At 46.6% G+C, this 18,570-nt stretch overlaps 1 pseudogene; it reads left to right on the top strand.

The window, feature by feature from the left end:
- The first annotated feature begins 7,596 nt into the window (after nucleotides 1–7,596).
- Nucleotides 7,597–17,824, top strand: LOC123628183 (annotated as a pseudogene).
- The last annotated feature ends 746 nt before the right edge of the window (nucleotides 17,825–18,570 follow it).

Raw genomic sequence — 18,570 nt, 5'->3', positions numbered from 1 at the left:
TTAATGTTTGTTCCGGGTTTTGACAAAACACTGAGGTACTTGACTTGTGTTGGTAACTTTTTTTTTTCTTCCTAATGTCTTCTTAAGAAAAAAAATGAAAGGAAGTGACAGTATTCCAAAACCATCTTCTATTCCATCAGTGGATGGATTGCACCTGCTACTTCTAAGGCCACTCTCCAATTGTTTCCTTTTACAGTAAAACCTAGTTAGAAGACACTCCATTAGTACCAAATGGGAATGGCTCAGGCCCTAACTGGCCTTACTTTGGCCACTCTCAGTGAAGTAATAAATGAATTGAATAAATGGACTCGGTGCTGGGTTTCCACACTCTAAAGGCAGCTAACTTTGTCATTTCTTTGGCAGGATCATTTGCATACAAATGATTGATGCTGGGGATTCTTTTCATTTCATTAAGGCAAGTCTCCTAAGACCTCGATTAGGCTACAATTTGTTAGCCTACTTGGAGCTACTGTGAATTATTCAAAGCAATAAAGCTTCATTTCTTTACAAGTAACCTACAATACAAATGGCTCACTAATTTGAAAGGCTATCTCCAATTAGTTTGAGTAAGTGAGGTTGGACTGCATTAAATAGCAACTTATTGATTTCTTTCATCATACAAATCACTCTCCCTAGGCAAGAATTCTTTTTAATAACCCCAGTACTCTGTGAAGACTGGAACAGTAGGCTCTCCCTCAGAGACAAAGATGTGGTGTCCACTCACCTGTCTTTGAGTTGGAACCTTTATAATAGGGATCCCTTGTACTGATACATCCACACGCTTGAAGTCTTGTCCTTAGTGGCTACAAACTTAAGCTGAAGTTCAGGGTCAGTATATGGCTAGGATGGAGGATTGGTTCCGTGTGATGCTAGCCAAGTTGCTTTAGCTCTTTAAAGGTGAAGTTCCTTCATTTCATAATTATTATATATACTCAGCCTGTGAACGAGATTAAAGGCAGCCAGTTACCAGGTTTAAGGCCCAGTGTGTGAACAGAGTTAGGAAACATCTAGGCTGGGGTTAGGGCTCAGTCAGTGGCCAGGGTTAGAATGTGGCCTGTGAATGAAGAACTAAGAGAATGTGCCATTCCTTTCCAATCCTGGCTGATAGTAGCTCCATGCTCTACCCCACTGAGCTTCAGACAGAAGATACCAGTAGCAATTAAAGGAGACTGGAATTATAGGACAAAGATACTTAGGAAGATGAGGAAGGGTATGGATAATTTATATTCCCTGCCCAGTACCTCAGCATTTTCTATAAAGAAGGCAAGAGGGAGAGGGTCACTTCCACAGTCACTGGTTTAGCAAAGAATGCTCAGAATCCAAATAAATATTTGAAATGAGTGTCTTTCCTTGATGTGGAGTTCTCTCTCAGGGACTCTGGCCATGTGGTGCTGCTGGGGTGTATTCTAGTCAAGCTGTCTGTTCCCTATCTCTAGTAAGGGTGGGGAAGAAAGGAGATGGGCTGGGCCACCTTGGCCATGTTTGAGTTACCAAATGACAATAGAATTCCTGCTTAGAATGCTAGGGAAATGGGTTTCTCTGATCTCCTGGGAGGAATTGTAATCATCAAGTTTTGAAAAGCCTAGGGAATCTGTAACTGAGGGCTGCTTTTCATTTGGGACAGGAAGAGACAGACACGGAGGGTGACACTGATAAGTGAAAGGGCGTGAAGCACCATTTCCCCCAGCAGGATGTCAGGGCTGGGCTGGAGAAGATGCAACACGAGCTGGTGGTGGCAATGGGGGACTCCACCCTGCCTGGCCTACGTGCTCATAACCACCCTATGAGCTCATTACCATATCACCCCCCCTTTATAGACCAGGAAACTGAGGCACAGAGAGAAACAGAGGTGACACTGCTGGTGTGTTGCAGAGCTATAATTTGAATTCCAGAGCCTCCAAGAGTTATGGTTATGGGGAAGATCTAGTCAATTTGGAAGAGCAGGGAGATAAGAAGAGATAGGCAAGGTTATGGTAATATGGCACCTCAAGTGCTCTGAGGTGGCCTCAATGCCAAGAGGCAGGACCGCGTAGTGGTTAAGAGCCTACACTGGGAACCCAACAGTCTAAGCCAACAGTCTAGACTCAAACCCCAGATGTCCCACTTCCTGTCTGTGTGACCCTGGGCTAGTTACTTGACCTCTCGATGCCTCAGCTTCCTCTATCTGTGAAGTAGGGACAGAGAGGGAAAATAATAGGGATAATAACCCTTCATGGGATTGATGTGAGGATTGAATGAATCAATACAGGAGAGTGTTTGGACAACACCGGACACCTAGTGAGGGATACCTTGCTGTTTAACATCTAGTGTAGCAGTGAAGTGCCCAAAAGTTGGGTCTGCAGTTGTCTGGGAGCTCTTTGAGCCTCAGTTCCTCCCTACAACCTATTTTAGGGTTAACATGAGACATAAATGAGACAAGGCATGAGGAGAGGAACACACAATGAGCTCTAGATTCCCAGCAGCTGTTTTGCATTATTACATCAGCCCCTTACAACTAACCCAAGGGTAAAGTCTACATTGGCCTAGGTTCTGCGAGTTCAAACATTGCATTAAATGAGTGTGTCAGTGGCAAGGGCTGGAGAAAATCTTCTGTAAGTGACCTTAGGTCCTGCTGACAGACAGTGAGGAGGGAAAGGACCATGGCCTCAGATACCACTGGGCCCAGATTTAGAACCTGAAGAATTCAAGCCCTGCAAGGTGGTAGAGCCAATGAGTAAGAACTCAGCCTGCAGAGCCAGACCTGCCTGGGTTCAAATCCCAGCTCTATCATATATTGTGTGACCTTTGGCAAGTCATGTCATCTCTCTCAGCCTCAGTTTCCTCATCTGGAAAACGGGGATAGTATCTGTGCCTTCCTCACAGGGATATTGTAAGGATTAACTGTGTGGACACACGTAGAGTGCTAAGAGCAGTGCCCAGTGTGTAGCATATTTGTTGATTTAATTCCAGACAAACCAGGGAGATGAGTGAGAAATGAAGGGAGGCTGTGGTGCTCCTCTCCACCCTCTCCCCTTCTTCACCGGCTGGAAGATGCTCCTGTCCAAATGGGAAATTGAAGCCAAAATAGCACAATAAAGGAAAGGAAGCACTCCGGGAGCAGATGGGCTCCCACTCGCCGTCCTGAGGAATGTGCTGACTATTCAGGAACAGGCCTTTGGCAGTCACTTAACACAATCACGAAGCAAAGGGAAATGATCAAGTCTGTCATCAGGTCAGTGCCAATTTCTTTAAGAAAGTGGCTAGGCTGAAAAGGAGGATGTGGGGAATGGGAGGCCCTGAGCATTCCTGGAGCCAGTTTGCAAAACCTCCTGGGCAGCAATCCCAGGTAATGTGGCTGGAGACCTTCCCTCCCTACATGCCCTTCTAAAATTCCCAAGTGAGCAGCCTTGCCCATGATGGGGGGCTAGTGGCCCACGTGGGCAGGATCAAGCTGGCGCTCACATGCTTCATTTATTCTCTTCTGTGAACTTGCATGGAGTGCCCACCCTGTGCCGGGCCCCAGGTTAGGAGCCATGGGCATGCTGGGAAGTACAATACAGGTAAGGCCCTTGTCCTGGAAGAACTCCCAGAGGATCAAGGCCGTGTTCCCTACACATGGGGAAAACATCTGAGAAACGCTGAGGGGTCAGGGACCAAACAACTACCCCTTCCCAGGGGGTTTACCTGGAAAAAAAGAGAATGTCTGGAAAGGATAATGCTTAACATGGAATAACCTCTAATGGTGGAATTAGCGGGGGTGTTATTTCCTGGGGAGTGGGGACCATGGCAGACTGTAAACTCATTAAAGGAAAAGTTTCTGCCTCTGTCAATCCCTTGACCAGTAGCTAGTATGACTTTACACCTAAAGAGACTTTTAGGCAGGGCATTTAGAATTAGATCCTCCCAGCTTTTGACTAAGTGCCTAATGTGTGCCAGGCACAACGCAGGGTGCTCTCCCATGCTTCAATATCACAGAAAATCAACCTGAGGTGGATTAATGTAAACATTGAATGACTGGACATGAATCATAGAAGGGCCCTTTGGTGTAATATAAGCCAGTGGTTCTCAAAGTGTGGTCCCTGGGCTAACAACATTAGCATCACCTGGGAACTTGTTAGAAATGCAGATTCTTGGTCTCATCCGATATACACTGAATCAGAAACTCAAGGGGAAGGCCCAGCAGTCTGTTTTAACAAGCCCTCAAGGTGATACTGATGTGTACTCAAGTTCGAGGGCCACTGCTGTCACCCAGTGATCTTTAAAAGGGGCTCTGGGCTGCCATGGAAGTTTTAAGGGAACCTCCAGGGAGGGTGGGGGTAGCCGAGAGCAGCTCTGCTTTCATCTGCCTTACATGTCGAGCTGCCACATTAGATTTTGCTTAAAGAAAGTGCTCCAAACTGCATAAGCTTGAAAACCATGACTCTAGTCTAACCAACTGCTTTCTGCACTCTATCCATCCTGCCTCATCATTTGTACAGATGGGGAACACGGAGGCCCAGAGACAGGTGGGCAGGTAAGGATGAGACCAACACCCGGGCTTCCTAACTGCCGGCCCAGGGGGCTTTGTGGTATCTCAGTTTGCCCCCTCATGAGAGAGGAAACAGGAAGACAAGTTTGAGCTGTCTTTCAGGAAGATCCTGGGGCTGTCTGCTTCTCTTTCTAGTTATGCCCGGAAAGGCTAGAGGCTTCTGGGGTTCTTGGAGGAAGCCTTTCCGGTTCCTCTCTCCTGCAGCCCAGGACTTGTAGCCCCAGACCAGTCTCCTAGCCAGTTTGATTCATCCCCCAACTGCACTCATCTCAAAGTGGAACATCCTGGGGGGGGTCTGCCTGAACTTCCAGCCTCCCCGTTTATTCCTCAGCCAGGCCTGTCAGGCCCATCTGCATTTCTCTGGCCTCCATCCCCTGCCTACCCCCGATCCAGGCAATGCTCTGTCTTTGTCCTCATACTATGAACGGGAATTACTTTGAGCCTTTCCTGAGGGGCCATTGGGTCCTGTACCATGTCTGCCCTTCCCAGCCCATAATACTGCTAGGCCTATTGCCCCAGCAGGCAGCTCACAGGGCTTGGTAAGCGGGTAGGGTAGATGGCAGTGGGGTCGGGATCTGCCCTACGTGCTGCTGGTTCTGTCTGAGGCTCAAAGACACAGCTGGGAGGACTCTTCACCGTTGCTGGGGCCCTTTTAGATGTCGGGCATCATTGTTGACTTTGGACTTGAGCCTTTGCCAACCTCTGATGGCTGTCTTTCCCCAGGGCAAGATCACTGACTCCAGCCATCTCCATAGTGGAGGGGAGAATGCAGTGGCTCCTCTGGGTGCCAACTAAGGACACCATCAAAGCTGGGGCAGGAGTCTCAAGCTGCTGGGCCTACGTGAACAAAGTCAAGGCCACTGTGGCGTGGTGTGTGAGTCAGCTACTTGGCTCTTCCCTTCCTTATGTATGTGTACGTGTGTGTGTGTGTGTGTGTGTGTGTGTGTGTGTGTGTGTCTGTGGTGAGGGAGGTGGATTCTGGATGAGTGAGATACTAAAAAAAAAACTGGAAACATGACCACTGAAAGAATAACATTTTCAGGCCAAGCCAGCTCATTCCCCCTGCAAAAGAGCATTTGAAATCCTAGCCAAATCCGTCCTTGTCCGACCTCTTGGCCTCTATGGATTGGCTTATAGCAATAATTTCACAGCTGATGGAAGCCGGTAGTGTGGGGGAAACAGCAAAGGGGCCCTGGAGTTACACGGATGAACGTTCAAATCTGGGCAAGGGACTCACCTCCTGGAACCTTGGTTTCCTCAGCTCTAAAAAGGGTATGGTAATATTCGGTTGAATCATATGATAATGCTACTGGGTCAGAAAAAACAAATATTGCCAATTTCATATGGTTCAACCCAATAGCACCTTCCTCCCAGGGTTATTGGGAAGATTAAATGAGATAATATACAAAAGTGTTCATACCAGCACCCAGCTCATAATAAGTGCCCAATAAAGGATAGTGATGTTGCCGGTGATGATAATGGGTATCTAACAGGCCACAGAATGAGCCCTGACGCTGGCCATTTCACAAATACAGGTCCCAAATAGGCCGAAATACCTTGGTGGCATAATCTGTGGGGTTAAAATGTACCCCTGACCAAATACACCCCTCTCTGGTATGTCCCAGCTCTTAAGATTTTTTGTTTATAGGTCACTCTGTGGTGAAAACACTTTCCAACAAAGGCTTCCATTAAAGAGTCCCCAAAGGGAAACAGATTCATTCATTCAACAGCTTGTATCAAGAGCCTATTTTATTGCCAGGCACTGTGCTATGTGTTGAAGAAGATCTGGTCCTTGCCTTGGAGAAATTTGCAATTTGGTATGGGAGAAAACCCCCAGACAGGTAACAACAGTCCACTTTTGACAAGTGTCATAGCCATAAAAAGTGTGTCCCAAGACTTGTGGGGTCACCAAGGAAGGATCATGCTCCCTCCCTCCGTCTTAACTCTGTTTAGTGGTCAAGGAAGGCTACACAGAAAAAGTGACATTTCTGATGGACTTTGAATGATGTGTAGGAATTCCTTTCATGGAGAAGGTGCCGGTTCAAGCAGGGGAAACCTAATATGTAGAGGTGCAAGATTTCAAAGACAGTGTGGGCACTTTTTGGGATTGGTTCTAAGTTCAGTGTGTCTGGAGTGTGGGGTGAGGAAGGGAGTATCAGGAGCTGAGGATGAAGCGGTGGATCAGGGCTGGGCTGGGAAACACATCCTGGATGTGATTTTATAGGCAATTGAGAACAAACAAATGAAAATTTCCCAGCCTGACTTTGTTTGGAATGGGGCCTGAGAATCTGATGTACAGAGTTTTCTTTATTGTTAGTAATTATTGTCTACTTTATTGAGATATAATTTATATGCAATAAAATACATTCATTATAAGTGAACAGTTCAATGAGTTTTAATAAATGTGTATGCCCATGTAACCAGTACCACTTTAGAACTGGGTAGATGGGGTTCCTGCCCCATGCCCTGTACCTCAGGAGATATCTCTGCACTTTGCAGTACTTTCTTTAAAATTTTCAAAGTTCCCCTCTAGTGTCTGAGACCGGCAGGGGCCAGCAATATCATTGGGGTGGGCTGTTCTTAGCTCAGAATGGGTCCCACGTAGACATAGGACCTGGTCCGTGTGTCTCCCCTTCAAGGCACTCTTGGAGCCTCTAGGCCCCCCACCCATGCTTGGGGCCTACCAGATGTCCCAAGGAACTCCAGAATTCTCAACTATGGGATCATCTCTGGGACTCCTGGTTGGAACCCGGTTCCAGGAGGGCAGCATGGCAAGTGGATTGCTCCACTAAGCCAGAGCAATATTTCTTTGGCAGACTGTATGAAATTGGGCCACTGGAATGGTACTGACACACTAATTTTGCATCATTCAAATAGTGTGTATAGACAGAGGCCTCACGACATATATTTCCCCAGGCTCTGAGCACCTTAGGAGTGTCCCTATGTGTAAACCCACTCCTATGATCAAGATTTACACTAGAGTCCAGACACCATGTGTGGCCCAGAAGACACATGTGGGCTTCTGGGTGCTGCCCCAGTGGGGAATTACCTACCTGGTTTCCCTTGCCCCGAGCAGTGAACTGGCTGGGATGGTACTCCATGAAGCCCCTGAGTCTGCCCAGGGCCTGTGCCCTTTCCTTGCCAGGCTGAATGCCAAGGATGTGTTTTGGAGATGGCACAAGAGGAGGAGCCGACAGCACCAGAGGTTCACGGCATGGAAGGCCTTGTTGCAGGAGCAGGGGCTGCTGAGCATGCTTCCCAGGCCGTTGGGGACAACACCAGGCACAGAAGCTGCCAGCAGCAGGAGACAGCATCCAAGGGCTGGAGCTGGCAGTGCCCCGTGCAGCAGAAGGCCCGACCCCGGGGAAGCCTCTGGGCCCTTGCTCAGCAAGTATGTGACCATCGATTGTGAGATGGTGGGCACAGGACCCCGAGGGCGGGTCAGTGAGCCGGCCCGCTGCTCCTTGGTGAGTTGCCACCTCGACACCCTCTATGACAAGTACATCTGGCCTGAGATGCCCATTGTTGACTACCACACCCGCTACAGCGGCATCACTTGGCAGCACGTGCCCAAGGCCATCGCAGGTGGCCCAGGAAGAGATGCTTAAGCTCCTGAAGAGCAAGGTGGGGGGGGTGCACACGCTTCACAATGATTCCAGGCCTTCAAGTATGTCCACCCTCGGAACCAGACCTGGGATGCCACCTACATCCCAAACCTCCTCAACCTGCCCGGCCTCCATGCCCGGGGGCCCACGTCTCTCTGAAGGACTTGACCCTGCAGCTGTTGCACAAGAAGATCAGTGGAAGATGCCTCGACAGCCATGGAGCTCCACTGGCTGGTGGAAGTGCAGTGGGAACAGCAGGAGGCCAGCAGCCCCTGAGCCCGCCCCAAGGATAGAGAGCCTGACAGCAGCACACACATGGAGCAGTACATGGAGGACCAGTACTGGCCTGAGGACCTGGCCCAGGGCAGCAGCGGAGGAAGGAGGCAGGCACAGGATGGCAGGGGGTGAGGGGGAGGTGGAGCTCCCGGCTGGCCTTCCCAGTGTTGGGGAGGGAATAAGGGCCAGGAGAGCCCTGGATGCTTCATCCTGGGCAGGGCAGGGCAGGGCAGGGCAGGATACAGCCACCCAGCCCCAGGGCCAGAGGCATAAGGACCATCTGTCCTCTTGCTGCCCTCTGCCCACAGCATGGCCTTCTGTCTCTCTAGGGCTCTTGTTGGTTATGTCTCCTGATGCCTGTGGTTTTGCTAATGGCACTTTATAGGTTCCGAGAAGAAGTCAGGTGGACTATCTTCTAGGGCCCAACAGATTGTCCCGGTTGTCACTGGCCTTCCCCACTCCCAACTCTCCTGAGTCATATGCTGTGCTATCTAAAGGGATAATGCCTCCCCCTGGGGGTGGTGGGTGGGGGTGTCAATATCCTGGAGCTCTCTTATCTCAACTCAGTGACTTGGGATAAAGTTCTCTTCATGTTATTGCCACCTACTTCTTCCTTCAGAGTCCCTGTCAGGTTCAGAATAAATATGCCCTGAAGTTAATGTTAAGGCCTCTAAAAGACACAGTTCCTCCCCATCTCTCGAACCTCAAGCTCTGGCTACAGCCATGGTAGGAACTTGGTGCTCCTCATGGCCTGTCACTTCCCTGCTAGGCTGTGACAGAATAGCAGAGCCCACGGGCCTCCCGTTGAGAGCTGACCCCTTCGCATACCTGACATTAGAAGTCATGGGGCACAACTCAGGGAGGAGGGAAGGCAGATAAGCTTTGGATAAGAACTGGCATTTTTGTTTTGACCCAAATCAGGGATGCCCCCTACCCACCCAGCGCTATGCTCTCTTAAGCAAAAGCCTGGGAAATAAGGCAGCGGTTTGAATTCTGGGGCCTTTGTACAGAAATTGGCCTGACCTTTATTTATTTATTAAGAGCAGGGCCAGTGGTCTCCAGTGGGACACAGTCCACATGTCCCCTGGGGCTGGGGCAGGGTGTTGGCAGCTATGCTGTGTCCCCGAAGCTCATGTGGTGCCCCCTCAGCTCTTTGACAGTAACTGTGGCTGTTGGGTTTTCTCCTAATTTCTAAAAATGATCTCTTTCCTTGTGTCTTAAGGAATAATTTTGAAGTATTGGAAGAACCAAGAGCTCAGGTCACACAGACCTTTGAGCCCCATCTTTGCTTGCCACTTAGCTTTGAGACCTTAGGTGAACATGTGGCTTCCTCTTGAGCCTGTTTTCTTTTCTTTTCTTTTCTTTTTTTTTTTTTATTTTGAGACAGAGTCTCACTCTGTTGTCTGGGCTAGAGTGAGTGCCATGGCGTCAGCCTAGCTCACAGCAACCTCAAACTTCTGGGCTCAAACAATCCTCCTGCCTCAGCCTCCCGAGTAGCTGGGACTACAGGCATGAGCCACCATGCCCGGATAATTTTTTCTATGTATTTTTAGTTGTCCAGCTAATTTCTTCCTATTTTTTAGTAGAGACAGAGGTCTCGCTCTTGCTCAGGCTGGTCTCGAACTCCTGACCTCAAGCGATCCACCCGCCTCGGCCTCCCAGAGTGCTAGGATTACAGGCGTGAGCCACGGGGCCCAGCCCCTTGAGCCTGTTGCTTCCTCTGTAAAATGGGAATAGTGCTACAGCCTACCTCATAGGGTTGATAGGAGCATTAAATGTTAAGTGCTTAGCACAGTGCCTAGCACATGGGCAGCCACAGCCAGCAGGAGCTGCTATTTATTCTTTATAGATGGGTTTCAACCCCTTCAGGATAACACCCGAACACTGAGCCCTCAGGTTGAGCAGCTGTGGCCCAGACAGAACTGTCCTTGCTTGGCTGTTCCAGCAGGTGGGTTTGGGCTAGAGTGAGTACACAGCAGGGAGGTTCAGGGTTATCCCTGTGTCTCCCAGGTGCTGGCTTCTTGTCAGTGTCCTACCACTGTGTGTAGTAACAATGGAACAAAGCAGCACAGGGGTCAGGGAAGTAGGGACACTGCTGAAATCACACTATCCCACCCTTCAGCCGAGGCTCCCACTCTGCACAGAGACTCGGGGTCATAGATTGTTGAGTCACTGGCTCCCTCCCTGTGGGCACAGACCGAGGAGCTGGCTGAGTCATTTACCACTTCTGGCCTGGCTCCAAGACTTTGTCCTGGATTCCTTAAAAGTCTGTAGCTAATGCCAAACTCAAAGCTGAGCAGTAGCTTCAATTCCTTGGATCAAAGGGTTGAAGGAAGATGGAGCTGTTACCAGTGGGGAAATGTACTGTGTAAAATTAGCTTTGCTGTAAAACCGTTTGCACTGGAATACAATTCAGTTGGAAAAGTGAAAAAAAAAAAGAGTTACACCATTTTCATCATGGTAGAAAGTTTCCCTGAAGACCTTTACAATCAATCTCACTCCCACTTTCTACCCTTGAATACTAACTACCATCTTGCTTTCTGTCACTATAGGTTAGTTTTTACCTAGTCTAGAATTTCAAATAAATATAATCATACAGTATCTAGCCTTTGTATCTGATTTCTTCAATTAACATGACGCTTTTGAGGTACTCCATGTTGTAGCATGTACAAGTAGTTTGTTCCATTGTATTGCTGAATATCCATTGTATTAATATGCCATTGTATATGTTGTATATTGATATAAATTATAATTATGTTGATATACCATTGTATTGGTATACCATAAATACAGTCTATGGATAGATCACAATTTGTTTATCTATTCACCCATTGCTAGACATCTGGACTATTTCTGGTTTGGGGTTTTCATAAATAAAGCTGCTATGAACATTCTTGTATAAGGCTTGTTGTGGGCACATGTTTTTATTTCTTTTGGGTAAATACCTAGGAGTGAAATTACTGGGCCAAATCATTGGCTTGTGTTTAATTTTATGAGAAACTACCAGACTGATTTCCACAATGGTTGTACCATTTTATACTCCAACCAGCAATGTAAGAGAGTTCCCATTGCTTTATTTCCAGTTAGTATTGTTATTTATAAAATTTTTCAGCCATTCTAAAATGTGGTATATGTATACCATGGAGTACTACTCAGCCATAAAAAATGATGAATTAATACCATTTGCAAAAATCTGGATGGAATATATTTCAAAATGTATAAATGAGACCATTCTCCTAAGTGAAGTATCTCAAAAACGGAAAAACAAACACCACATGTACTCGCTACTAAATTGGAACTAACCGATGAGCACCCATGTGCACAGAGGGAAGTAAAACTCAGTGGAAATCAACCAGGGGGGAAGGGAGAGGAGGGGGAAGGGCAAAAATCTACCTAAAGGTACAATGAACACCATTTGGGTGATGGGCACAGCTATCTGTCAACTTTTCCCTCTTTTTCTGCTCTCTTTTGGATTGTATATTTTCTTAAAAGACTTCCTATTTTAAAATAATTTTAGATTCACAAAAGAGTGACAAAGAGTGCAAAGAGTTCCCATAGACCTTTCGTCCAAACTTCTCTGATGTTAAAACTTTATATAAACAGGATATATTTCTCAAACCTAAGAAATTAACATTGTTACAATACTATTAACTAGACTACAGACTTCATTTGGATTTCCCCAGTCTTCCCATTAATGTCTTTTTTGTCCCAGGATCCCATCCAGGACATCACATTTCATTTAGTCATCATGTCTTTTTAGCTTCCTCCTGGTTGTGACAGCTTCTCCAATTTTTCTGTATTTTGATGACCTGGACAGTTTTGAGGTAAGGTGTTTTGTAGAAAGTCTCTCAATTTGAGTTTATCTGATGTTTTCATTTGATTGTTCTGTGGTTATGGACTTTTGTGAAGAACACCACTGAGGTGATGTGTCTTTGTCATCCTGTCATATCAGGGGGTACATGATATCAACATGACTTCCTGGCGATGTTAGCCTTGATCACTTGGTTAAGGTGGTATGGTGTCTGCCAGGTTTCTCCACTGTAAAGCTACTGATTGTCCCTTTTGAAATTCTGTTCATTATATGCAAGTCACTAAATTCAGCTCACACTCATGGGGATGGGAATTAAGCTACATCTCCTGGAGGGGATGAGTATCAAGAAATTATTGAAATCTTTTAATTTTCTACTTTATCTCCACCACTGGCTCATTAGCTATAGCTTTGTTTTTGCAGTTGCTCTGGGGTTTAACACAAGTATTTTAAACTTATCACAATCTACCTTTAGATACTATTATATGACTTCTTGTACAAGTAAGAATCTTACAACAGCATATTTTTGTACCTCTTATACTTTGTGTTATTGTTGTAATACATTTTGCTCCTACATATAACCCTAGAGCATATTATTATTTTTGCTTTAAACAGTCATTTATATATTTTAGGCCAGGCGCGGTGGCTCACGCCTGTAATCCTAGCCCTCTGGGAGGCCGAGGCGGGTGGATCGCTCGAGGTCAGGAGTTCGAGACCAGCCTGAGTGAGACCCCGTCTCTACTAAAAATAGAAATAAAAATTATCTGGACAACTAAAAATATATATAGAAAAAATTAGCCGGGCATGGTGGTGCATGCCTGTAGTCCCAGCTACTCGGGAGGCTGAGGCAGGAGGATTGTTTGAGCCCAGGAGTTTGAGGTTGCTGTGAGCTAGGCTGACGCCATGGCACTCACTCTAGCCTGGGCAACAAAGTGAGACTCTGTCTCAAAACAAACAAACAAACAAACAAAAAACCAAAAAACAAAAAAACACAGTCATTTATATATTTTGAGATAATTTATTCAGGTGAAATTCACATAACATAAAATTAACAATTTTAAAGTGAATAATTCATTAGCATTTGCAGCCAATTATCTTTTAAAGAAAAATTTTAAAATGGAAGAAAGCAAGTCTTTTCATATTTACCCACAGGTTTACCATTTCTGGCACTCACCATTTCTTTTTGTAAATCTGTGCTTCCAACTGGTATCATTTCCCTTCAATCTGAAGAGCTTCCTTTAACGTTTCTTACAGTATAAGTCTTTGAACACTTTAAAGATATCATTCCATTGTCTTCTGGCTTGCAATATTTTAGTTGCAAAGCTTGGTTCTCCTGTGTATAATATGAATGCTATGTTTAGCATTTTCTCCTTATCAGTGCATTTTGCTTATTTCAGCAATTTGCTTATGATGTGCTTTGGTTTGATTTTCCTCATTTTTATCCTTCTTGAAGTTTATTGAACTTCTTGGATCTACAGTTTATAGTTTTCATTGGATTTGCCACATTTTCAGCCATTGTTTATTCAAATATTTTTCTGCCTCCAGCTCCTCCTGGAACACTTATTACACATATATTTGATTGTGTGATACTGAACCACAGGTCACTGAGGCTCTATTAATATTTTTTTAAATCACAGATTTATTGATATATAATTCACATACCATACAATTTACCCATTTAGAGAGTACAGTTTAATGGCTTTTAGCATAGTCATAGATATGTGCAACCATCACCACAGACAATTTTGTAATACTTTCATCACCTCCAAAGAAACTCCATGCCCTTAAGCTATCCCTCATCCCCCTGACTCCCCCAGCCCTAAGGAACCATTCATTCGCTTTCTGTCTTTATGCTTTTGTCTATTCTGGACATTTTGCATAAATGGAATCGTAGAAATTGTAGTCTTTTGTGGCTGGCTTCTTTCACTTAGCACAAAATTTTTAAGGTTCATGTATGTGATAGCATGTATCAGTACTTCATTCCTTTTTATGGACAAACAGTATTCCATTGTATGAATATACTACACTTTGTCTACTCATTCATTCATTCTGTTAACTTTTTATCAGCCTTTATTTTCTCTGTGTGCTTCATTTTGGATAGTTTCTATTGCTATTTCTTCTAGTTCATTGATCTTTTCTTCTATAGTGTTTAATCTACTCTTATGCCCATGTAGTAAATTGTTAATTTCAAACATTTTATTTTTCACCTCCAAAAATTCTATTTGGCTATTTTAAAAGTATTTTTTAAAACATTTCTTTCCTCACTCTATTCATGCTTTTCTGTAAGTCCTTGAGCATATTTATAATAGCTGTTTTGAAAGTCCTTGTTTGTTAATGGTATCATCTTTGCCATTTCCAGCTCTGTTTCTATTGACTAATTTCTTTTTCCTGGCTATGGAAGCAGCACATTTTCCCTGTTTCCTGACATATCTAGTAATTTTTTATTGGATGCTAGATATAGTGGATGTTTCATTGTTGAATGGCTGGATTTTGTGTCTTACCTTAAGGAGACTTGAACTTTGTTTGGGAAGACAGTTACGTTTCTTGCACATCAGCCTGTGCCTTTCAAGCCTTGTTTTTAAGGTTTATTACAGAAGATCTAGAATAGCATTTATTCTAGGACTAGTTTATTCCTACTGCTGAGGTGTGACCCTTCCTGGAGCCTATATTGGATGCCCTGGATTTTACGCAAGGTTTCTCTACTCTGGCTGGTGGGAAATTGCATGTCTCCCATGTTTTTGAGGATTCTGGGAATTTAAGCTTACGGTTTCTTGGTAGTTCTTGCCTGGACTTGCAGCGTTTCACGCTATGTACGTGTAGCTCAGTATTCAGCAATTCAGTCAAGAGGATCCCTATACAGATATCTGGAACTCTTTTTTTTTTCTGTGTTACTCCTTCCTTTCCAGAACTCTGCCCTGCAAATTTCAGCCACCTCAGTCCCCCAAACTCCAATATCTTTCTCAGTAGCTCAAGGAGACTACTATGTGATTCTGGGGTTTCCTCTTCCCACACCATGCTCCAGAATGTGCCTCCAAGCAGAAACCAAGGGTCATAATAGACCTCACCTTGTTTTTTCCCCTTCTCTCAGAAATCACAGTCCTGCACTGCCTGTTGTCCAATGTCTAAAAACAGCTGTTTCATGTATTTTGGTCAGTTTTCTGGGTTTTTTTCTCATGGTAAGAGAAAAAGTCTGATACAACTTACTCCAATGTGGTTAGAAGCAGAAGTTGCAGTAGGGGCTTTTAAGCCGGGGAGAGACAGATCAAGGAAAAGCTGGTGGGCTTTTAAAGAGACAGCTTTAAGGAAAAGCTGGTGGGCACCTGATTGTTTCTTAGATGGACCAGGGATAAATACTGAGGCAGAAAGACAAATTAGGAGGTTAAATTGTCTATGAATGAGCTGATGATGTTCATTAAAGGAAGAGCAGTGCAACTGGAGAGACGTGAAAACATTTGAGCTCTGGAGAGGAGGTGGGATTGACAAGACTTGCTAATAGATTGGATGTGGGTGGTGGGTGAAGTAAATGGTAGAGTTCAGGATGATCCCCCAGTTTTCTGGCTTGAACAACCAGAGGGATGATAGTGCCCTTTACTGAGATGGAGAAGACTGGGGCAGGAGAAGATTTTTTTTCTTTTTGTGAAGGTGTGTTTTGCTTTTCTTTTCTTTCTTTCTTTTTTTTTTTTTTTTTTTTGAGACAGAGTCTGGCTCTGTTGTCTGGGCTAGAGTGCCGTGGCGTCAGCCTAGCTCACAGCAATCTCAGACTCCTGGGCTCAAGCGATCCTCCTGCCTCAGCCTCCTGAGTAGCTGGGACCACAGGCATGTGCCATCATGCCTGGCTAATATTTTCTATATATTTTTAGTCGTCCAGCTGATTTCTTTTCTATTTTTAGTAGAGATGGGGTCTCGCTCTTGCTCAGGCTGGTCTCGAACTCCTGATCTTGAGCAATCCTCCCGCCTCGGCCTCCCAGAGTGCTAGGATTACAGGCGTGAGCCACCACACCTGGCCTGAGGTGTGTGTTTATTTGGTGGATGGGTAGAGTGGAGATGGTGAGGTCGGTTGTGGACATGTGGAATTTGAGGTGCCTGTGAGCCATCCAGGTAGAGAGGGCAGCTGGATATGTAGGTCTGAGGTTCAGAGGAGAGGTGGGGCTAAAGAAATGAATGTGGAATTTCAGGCATGTAAATGGTAACTGAAGCCATGGGTGTGAGAGAGACTGTCCAGAGAGAGAGTGTCCAATGAGAGGAGAAGGTGGCCCAGGACAGAGTGAATATCCTCATTTAGCAGCAGAGAGCTGGGTGCTGAGCGAATGAATCGGCCACAGTATAGAGAAGTTGAAATGGGGGAAAAATAGGGCAGAGTGGGAGCCCCTGCTGGTCCTCACCCATGGAGAATAGGCCCTGGGAGGGACTGCTGTGGAGGCACAGGCCCCTGGGTGGGAGTGGGTGGTGCTGGAAGAGAAGCCATAAGGCAGTGGGGCACACTCTGCTGACTTCACTGTTCTCTTTCCTTGCTCTCCTTGTCTCACCTCCAGGCACAACCACCAACACTATTAAAAAGAAAAGGGAAAACAGGGCAAAACAAAGGCATAATAGAAATGGAAATAGTTTCTAAACCCCAGAGTAAGAGAAAACCTCAACTGGTATTTTGGAGGCGAAGGCAGCAGTTGCCACTCTGTCTCCAGTGGCTGGCATTGTCAACTTGGCCCTGCGCCCTGCAGCTGGGCCCTGAGGGCTGGCCACACTCCAACCAGCCCACACATCTTCACCCCCATGTCTGGTACTGGGAAGCATGCCAGGGCCTCCTCAGGCAGCCAGCCATGTGGCCAGGCCCAGGGAGCAGAGGAGGAGGACCCTGGAGCGACTGGGATAGACAGGAAAAGGGAGGGAGCGGGTAGTTCTGTGCAGTGGTGGCAGGGAGGCCTGGAGCCCAGGCCTGGGTACCCGCCCTCGGTGGCCTCCCTGACCATTCTTGCGTGAGCTCTCCTGCTTCTCAGAAATAGTGAATTAGCAATGGGGTCACCACTCAGGTCTGACTCGAATTCATTCCCTGTGGCATCTTGCTCTCCAAGTGGATCCTACCTGTCTCCCAAGTGGGCTGGGAGATCCCCAAGGCCAGGAACCTGCCACAATTGCTGTTTGCTTGACTTCTCTACAGTATCCCCACAGCCATCAGCTTTACTGTCAGCACAGATACGCGGCATACGACTGACTTTTGATGTACTACAGAGTTCCCTTTACGTGGGAGGCCCCTGGAGCGTGTGCAATAGGATCTACTTCCCCCAAATTTACTTTGCACTCGACTTCTCAAGGACACAGCTCTTGGGTAAAGTGAGGTACATCTGGATTTCTTTTCTGAATTAAAATGAATAAATATTTGGACATGTTGGCGGAGAATTTTCCGAGACTTCTGCCTGAGGGGAGAGTTGGTGCATGTTCTCCTCAGCAGGCTGGAGCCATGTGAGGTGGGGACCCCTTCTAGGCCATCAGAAAGGAGCCCATGCTCAGCCCCTCCCACAGACATATGAAAACGATGCTCTCTTGCCTGTGGGTAGCGGCCCTTTAGGGCTGCAGGGGGCATATGTATCCATTAGGCTGCTCGTCCTGACCCACAGGGTCTTCGCCTTCTAGGTCAACTTGGGTCCTCTGAGAAGCGGATGTCCAGATGGGACCAAATGTGCAGGAGATTTATGGGGGGAAACCTCTGAAGGATGCAGGGGTGGAAGCAGGAGCACCTTCAGGCTGTGGTGCAGGACCGACACCTAAGAAAGGAGAGGGGCAAGGGAGGAGACCGGAACAGGAAGAGTCTCACGCTACAGTGCAGGTCTCAGGAAGTCTGGCCAGACTCATGGGAGATCCCTGGGCAAGGGTTGCCTGTTGGAGGAGTCCCGTGTCAGGCAGGAATGGGCTGGGACTAGTATCCCTGCCAGGCTTAGTCACTGGCTGGCAGCAGCCTTTGGTGAACACCACCATAGATCCTAAAGCATAGCAGCTGGGGCTGCCAGTTAACTCTGCTCCCTGCAGAAGGTTCTCTTGAAGGGAGACCTGAACAGTGCATCTCCATGCCTACCTCACCATCCCTGCAGCCTCCTGAGACCTCTACCTTCCCACCTTGCCTGGGACCAGTCCTGGGGTCTGATATTTTGTTCTCATGGCATTTGTTTCTCTCTCTTTCCCCTTTCAGCTGAACCCCAGGCCAATCTTCCTGAGCCTCATCAAGCTCTGCCATAGGGCCCTGGCTCCCAGAGGCCCACCTTGCTAGAGTGTCTCCTTGGAGCAGGCATGTTGTGGGGGCAGCCTGGGAGGAGCTGTGGGCTTTGATTCCCCTACTGGTCAGCTGGTCAGTGCAGGGGTGGAGATGTTAACGATAGCCTCCA

The sequence above is a fragment of the Lemur catta genome, chromosome X, assembly GCF_020740605.2.
Source record: "Lemur catta isolate mLemCat1 chromosome X, mLemCat1.pri, whole genome shotgun sequence".
Lineage (NCBI taxonomy): Eukaryota > Metazoa > Chordata > Mammalia > Primates > Lemuridae > Lemur > Lemur catta.
Note: the sequence above shows the minus strand (reverse complement) of the source record. Positions and strands in the feature narration are given on the sequence as shown.